Source organism: Pungitius pungitius, chromosome 2, assembly GCF_949316345.1.
Source record: "Pungitius pungitius chromosome 2, fPunPun2.1, whole genome shotgun sequence".
NCBI classification, from domain to species: Eukaryota; Metazoa; Chordata; class Actinopteri; order Perciformes; family Gasterosteidae; genus Pungitius; species Pungitius pungitius.
Genome location: NC_084901.1, coordinates 24,628,681 through 24,635,819, shown reverse-complemented (window position 1 = coordinate 24,635,819; position 7,139 = coordinate 24,628,681). Strand labels below are relative to the sequence as shown.

Genomic DNA, 7,139 nt, shown 5'->3' with positions numbered 1-7,139 from the left:
GACCTGAAAAACCTGTGAGACAACAATGTACACATGCACAGCTGTCAAGTATATCATCAGAGCCTTAGGCAGAAAATGTGGTATTTGTGCAGCAGAAAAAAAGCAAATAAAGCAAATAATGTTATCAGTAATTTAACAGCAGGCTGATATAGCTTATTGATCTGTCCACTGGAATCTTTTATCTCTACAACACAATGTATCCACTCTGCGGTTTATGACCCCAACACCACACACTCATAGTAAAGCCCGAGCCATGCGTCTTGGAGCACTGCAGACACACTGACCACAATTTAAAACACATTTAAAAAAGCAATGTTGGAAGATTAAGCTTGTTTGTGGCCCTGACGTGTAAGGTAAAATGTTTCTACACTGTAAAAAAAAATCAAGCTGCCTTACACTTTTGAGTAGAATTGAATTGGATTTAAAATTTGGTACAATAAAATTTGTGTTTAAAAAAAAGTCTGTTGAATTTACATTAAAAAAATATCTACATTGGTTGCACAAATTATATTCATGTTTAGTCAAAATGATTAATTTCTATTTAATATACTTTTATTTGTAAAACAAACATGATTTTCTCATGTAAATTCAAAGTGTTTCATTAATGTTAATTATATTAAATTATTCTGATAACCCAACATATTTTTTTGGTGTTACTTTAAAGTGTCCCTTTTAAGTGTATTCAATTCTCATCTATTGAAGCAACATGAGATTTTTATGTAAAGTATATGCAATGTTGTTCTGTTAAATTAACTTTTCCTGCTCAAGTTACTCATGAAGATCCTGCATACTTTTCTGTATAAATTCTACATGCTAAAATTATTTCTGTATGGCGATTTCTACTAATCTTACCTAAAGGATTTACTCCTTTAACATTTTCAAAATAAATAAGGCAAAACAAAAACATTTCATTTACAACTGTATTGTCATAGAAAAATAAAAGGTTCAGTGTAATGTATTCACAAACACATGCACACATTCACAAACAAATCTCATATTAGATCAAAGCACCTTTTCCTTTCACAAGAAACACTTGGTACGCAAGTTATCAAGAGTGTGTAGTAAACGTTTATGACCGCTACAACCTGAAGCAACATTGTTGGTCCTTAAAACACCTTCTGAATTACATCAAACCAGCGTCAAGAGAATACTATGCAGCACAAAATATGTGCAAAAAACATTTATTACATGTACAATTTCTTAACAAAATAAAAGGACACATGAAAGAACCATTATTGTCCAGGCAAATGTAGATTTTGTGCTTGAAAACTGAATTTTCTCCTTTAACTGCGAGTGTTTTGAAAATAAAGTAATACAATTAAGAGTAATGGCTAGAGTAAACTGTTGGAGCTCTATTCAACACATCTGACAAATGCTGACACTTAAATGAAAAAGGCACATGACCCTGAGAAAAAAGAACAAAAAAAATACACTACACTTGCTATAAAAAAGCACTGTGCGTGCTGTAACGCTGTCTGATCATCACCCATCACAGAACATGCAGGTGACTGGTTCCAACAATCCTACTGAAAAAAGCAGCAATGGTCCATATTCCAAAAGAAGATGGCGAAACTGTTGTATCCATCTTGCCATTAAATGGCAACAGTTCACTGATTGAGTCTGTTTTTGAGAGCCTGGGCTTTCTTTGACAGTGTGTTGCCGTCCAGCTCCATCACAACCTTCTGGAGCACTTCGAACGAGTACTTAAGTTCAGGAGGGTAGTTGAGGTTCAAGGCATACATTAGGCCAAACAACATGGCAGCAGCTAAGGCAACATTATCCAATTCATGCAGTGCCACCTGGCCCTCCAGGACAATCCCAATGTCCTCTGGTCCATCAGTGGCATCTGTGTGTTTCCCAACACATATTCCCAGCGTGGTCTCCTCAATGGCTCCTTGGTTCAGGTCTTCGTCTTCTGCCTGCAGAGTGCACATTCACAAAAAGAGCCATATGAGAGAAAATAAAAACACTTAAAACCTTAAATCTATCATGCCCTTAAAACATCATACTATTTAATGAGTATCTGTGTTAACTGATAAGTTTTCCTCAAATAATGGCCTGGGCCTTTATTTACCTCAGCAGCAAAGGGTATCAAAGTTTTAATTCCAACACAAAAAATGTTGAAAATAATTATTAAACAGTTAACATCAGTAATAAGGACATGGTAAGAATTGCTCTAATCAGAGTAATGCACCTCCTATACATGGACCTATGGAGATGAGGATGTTTGAGGAATGTCTATATAATGTAAATAAGTGGCACCTGCACCATGCTGATTTAACCAAGCAGTTTAAAATTACCTTTTACTAAGCTTGATTTAGATGATCCATGATTTGGGGTTGGGAGAGTTGGCAACCCTAGTTACACTTAAGATGAAAGTTGCCCTCGCTAGAATAACGCGAGTAGCAACATCAGCTAACCTTAGATTGCTCGTTTTTACTGGTCTATAAAAACCTCTGCTCGACGAAAATAATGCGTCTAACAGGACTATCTTTAGCATAACGTTAGCCAACGCTAGCGAGTAGCAACATTAGCATTACCATTGACTATCCATGTTGCTCGTTTTTGCTGCGCCTTAAAAACCTCTGCTCAGTGAAAACAATGCGTCTAACAGGACAACCTTTAACTCTGTCTGACATTTTACAATATTTAATTGCCTTTACCTTGTGGAGAGCTCTCCAAATGTTGTAGCTAGTGCATTAGCTAGCAAGTGGTAACGTTAGCTAGTTTTGACATTGACTAATTCCGGCTCGATGTTATACTGGCAGATTAAAAAAAAATGGCGCACAACGTTTTCGTCAAAAACCTGCTCCTAATGGGCGGAGTTTCCAGACGAAACATAACAACTTCCTTTCTTCATAACATGACTGAAACTTAAAAATTAAGAATTCTACACGATTTACATATGTTCTGAGGAGGAACATAAATGAATTGTGTTATGTATACGAACTGTTCATTTGTAAAGTGAACAACCCCCATTTCCCCCTTTTTTCAGTCTAGCTCTAGACTGATCTCTGCGGTCAGCCGGACTCGCGGGTCAAAAAGAGACTAAAGAGACAAAATAAATCACTCTCGGGGCTGGTATTCAATCCTGAGTCTGTGGTTTCATAAACGGAATCCACCAACACTAGGCTGTTGCCGAGCTGCAAAAGAGCTGCAAAAAGAAAATGAAATGTAGCAGAGACAGTTGATGGAGATTGCAGATTAATTGTTACGGGTCTCGGGCACGATGACCACAATAACAAAAAGATGTATTCCTGTAAAATAAAGGTAGAGTCTGAAGCGCAAGAATCACAGCAACACTTGTCTCGTTCTCCAGATTGCGTCCGTATAATTGATTCAACACATATACAATTTACATCCAGTGCATTTTTCTTGACCTGTATATCTTATAGATGCAGTCTCAATCAAGGTTAATTCCCAGAAATATCCACCTGTAATTACCTTAGCTGTTATTACTGCCTAATATAGTTCCAATTGACCAACTACATAAGGGATATTTCCACACCATATTGACTATCATAAACGTATACAACTCTTATTCACATATGGACATTGCACTTTAGAATGTATATTCATTAACTCAGCATGTACCAAACCATATTCTCATGTAAAAAAAAACAATATGTAAAACATGACAAATTAAATCACTACCCCTGCATACTGAACAAATATTACATCCTGGATTCATTAAACACATTTTAAGTCAAATGAGGAGTCTTATTAAATAAGTTGGGGCGATGTACAAAGTACAAAACCTAAATAGAGGTAAAAAAAAAAGTATTGCCATGTCAGGAATCAAACCCTCATCTCCTGCACCAGGGGCCAACGCTCTGCAGATGAGCTATCTGCTCAAATACAATTTCATATTTGAAACGTCACTAAAATTGGATTGGTGCCTCTCTTGCAAAAATACAGGGAATATTAATACTGAAACCAGAGCTAAAGAAGAAAATAAACGCAGTAGGTCACATAAGTTCTGTCGGATGTTCAAGTTGCCCAGAAGGATAAGCGGAGAGCTGTCATCTGGAAGTTGTAACTCTTCCATTCATTGTAGAAGTAAATAACTTCTTCTTCTCTGGAAGGATTTTCCGCTGTGGTCGAGTCGACTTGGGTCTTTGCCATGATTGCCCACGGTGACGCCAACGTGTGCCGTGTGCTGGAAGAAAAAAAGGCCAATTATTACATCCATCGACAGTTACACGATATGTAATGGAATGCTGTTGTAAGAACACGGGAAGAAGTCTTTTACAATTATGCAAACAGAAGAAAAAATATGTAAAGAAATGCCATTCCCACTTCGTGTCACGTCCTTCTGATGGAACCCAAACGCAGACAAGACCAGATGGGTTCAGGTGAGAATGAGTCTTTATTGATAATGTGCAGGAGTAGTCCAAACGTGTAGAATGGCGAGTCCAGGTGAGGTGGTGGGGTGGAGGCGTCCCCGTGGCCAGGCGAGGTTGACGGGTTCCCAGGTGCAGAACTAGAAAACAGGACAAAAGACAGGTAAGTGTTTCTCAAGGGGTTCTCTGGCTCGGCAACCATGAAAAAGACAGACAACAGGGAAACATGCTCAGGGAGATGGGGTCGTGACACCTCGCTGGAGTTGAAAGCCACGTGTCCCATGTGCCATTACCATTGATGGCCTCAGACTGGTGGCATGACTTTGCACGGGGCATCTAAAAGTATTTGAGCACCAACGTGTATTATCAGAATAGGGCTGTCAACAGATTATAGACAATTAACTAGTTAATCACACATTTTGAAAAACATTTATCTTGATTAAAATATTTTTTCTCTTATATTAACTGTTTACAGTTTAGTCATTTGTTGTTTCCCCCTCTATAAAGAGCTTGACGTGTATATATTATTTCATTCGAATTTGGGGCATATTAATCATATCATTTAATCTTATTCATGCTCATTGTGAAGGAACTAAATATATGTAACATATTGAAAAGCATTGAAGACGCACACTGCGTGCAGATTATAGACAATTAACTAGTTATAGTTAGCTGCTGCGAGGACGGTGTCATCACAGTGTGTAAATAAAGTATTTCAATCGGCCCAACTTATTTAGGGGACATGGAAACGTAAACAAAGTGGCGTTAATAGCGTGAAGAGGTGTCTTTTGTCCCTGTAAAGCTACCGTAGTTAGCTTTACAGGGACAAAAGACTAGTTGTTGTTATTGTTCAAGTAAACGTATAGCTTAGGTTGCTCTGGGCTGTGCTAAATAAATAACCCTCTTGAATGTGGAACACGACTCACGTCTGGCCTCATATCATGACAGGCACATTAATGTTGACAATTAACTCCGTAGCAAGGTAGTACCGTTGTCCCTCAAACAGCTGTTAGCAACGAGGCATTGTTAGCATGTTTACAGTCTCCCCGCTAGGTAAGTGGGTAAGACTGGAGAACGCACAAGGAAAAAGTAATCACTCACTGTCCAAAGAGTTTCCACTTGGTTGAGTCCGTGTGGATGTAAGCATAGGTGTGTAGTTAGCAGTGTAAAAAAAAAATCCGGACGGGCGATACGACCTGTGGCTGTTCAACGCAGCCACGGGCTCCACTGGCGAACTCTCGTGATAACAGCATAAACTCACGCGAGACTACGAGCACGGCTGTGGCTCCGCTGTGGCAGAATACGTGTATTTAAATCCATACATGTAATTATATTGAACTGTCTGTGTTATTTGTCTAGGTTAGATATGTCAAACTCGCGATTACCGCCAGCGCCCCGCGTCTACCTCCCCCAGTCAGCTGTTGGTGCCTTCGTATGTGCCCAGCAGCCGTATCTGGCCCTGACCTGAAAAGAGTTTAACACCCCTGCTCTAAAGTGTACAAATTTAAGTCAATAACCTCAGCAAGGAGAGTAAACCGAATCACTTTGTTCGTTAGATTAGCCGGACACGCGTTAAAAAGAGAAGAGAAAAAAAATTGCAATGTTTCTATCGGAATCGATCACGGGATCCCCAGGGGTAAAACTTGGAGCAATGCTTAGGGCTAGGGGCTCACTTGATAACCTGGGATCAAAACGTCCGTTATATAGGGTACATGCCTCTCTGCAAAAAAATACAGGGAATATTTACACTAGAAAAATTATAACTGACTTCCTGTTTGTTTTAGAGCATAGTCCTCAGAGACTTTTTAAAGTCTCCCAGTAATACATTTCTTAAAAAATTTGCATACTTGTAGGTCAAACAGGGTGCCGGCGTCGCTTCGTCAAAATCTTCCAGGGGGTGCTATGAGGGCAATTTTTTACTTTTGATCCAAAATCCTCTCAAAATACAATGAATGAGCTGAATGGTTTCCTAGACTACATTTGGTCATTTTCAGATTAGGTTTAAAAGGAAACAATTAATACTTTCATGACCATTCCACTTCAGACAGATAGTACACATCCCCAAGATAGTACACATCCCCAATGTCACTTAGGGATAATCAGGACATTCTGATGTACCATCCCAAAATAAAAGCCTCTCAAATTACCATACATGACACAACTTCCTTCGAAATCTTCCAAAAGGTGTTTTTTTTAATAGCTTACTACGCACATAGTTTAATATTTCTTCCGGCAAAATGCAACTTTTAGAGCCTATGGTCTCAAGAGCACACTGCGTGGATTTGAAAAGAAGCGGGTTTAATCCCTGGGAGGAATTTGGTCTTTTGCAACTCTAAGAAATAATGAAAATGTGCCAAAAGGGCAGATCTTTAATGATTAAATGCAGGGCCCCCTAATCTTAAACAATTATGAAAAATTACGGTGTGTTCATGGGTTCAATGTTTACACAGCTATATTTTTGGTGAGGGCAGGCCAAGTCATTTGGAAGTTATATATCTTGCCAAATTAAGCCACACCCCTTGCAAAGTTAATTAGCCCATATCTTATCAAAACAATAATCTATCAGCACTATTCGTATAAATCAAGGGCACAGTGAACCAGGAATGATCCACCGAAGGTTTCGTGACAATCAGACTCAGCGTTTAGGAGAATTGGCCAAAAATGTGTTTTTCTAGTTTGGTGCATTTGCATGCCATGATTGATCTTTATGTAAAGCATGTCCACATGTGTGCCAAAATTTCAAGTTGATCGAACATCGTAGGGGGGGAACTGGCCTTGTGTGGTCTTTTAAATTTC

General features: G+C 38.9%; 1 long non-coding RNA gene across 1 annotated transcript; it reads right to left on the bottom strand.

The window, feature by feature from the left end:
* Positions 1-671: 671 nt before the first annotated feature.
* On the bottom strand, positions 672-5,668 carry LOC119210877 (uncharacterized). The gene is made up of 3 exons (XR_005119707.2): positions 5,445-5,668; positions 4,300-4,483; positions 672-4,159 (listed from the first exon to the last, which is right to left on the bottom strand). It is a non-coding gene; the product is annotated as an uncharacterized LOC119210877 (long non-coding RNA).
* Between the last annotated feature and the right edge of the window lie 1,471 nt (positions 5,669-7,139).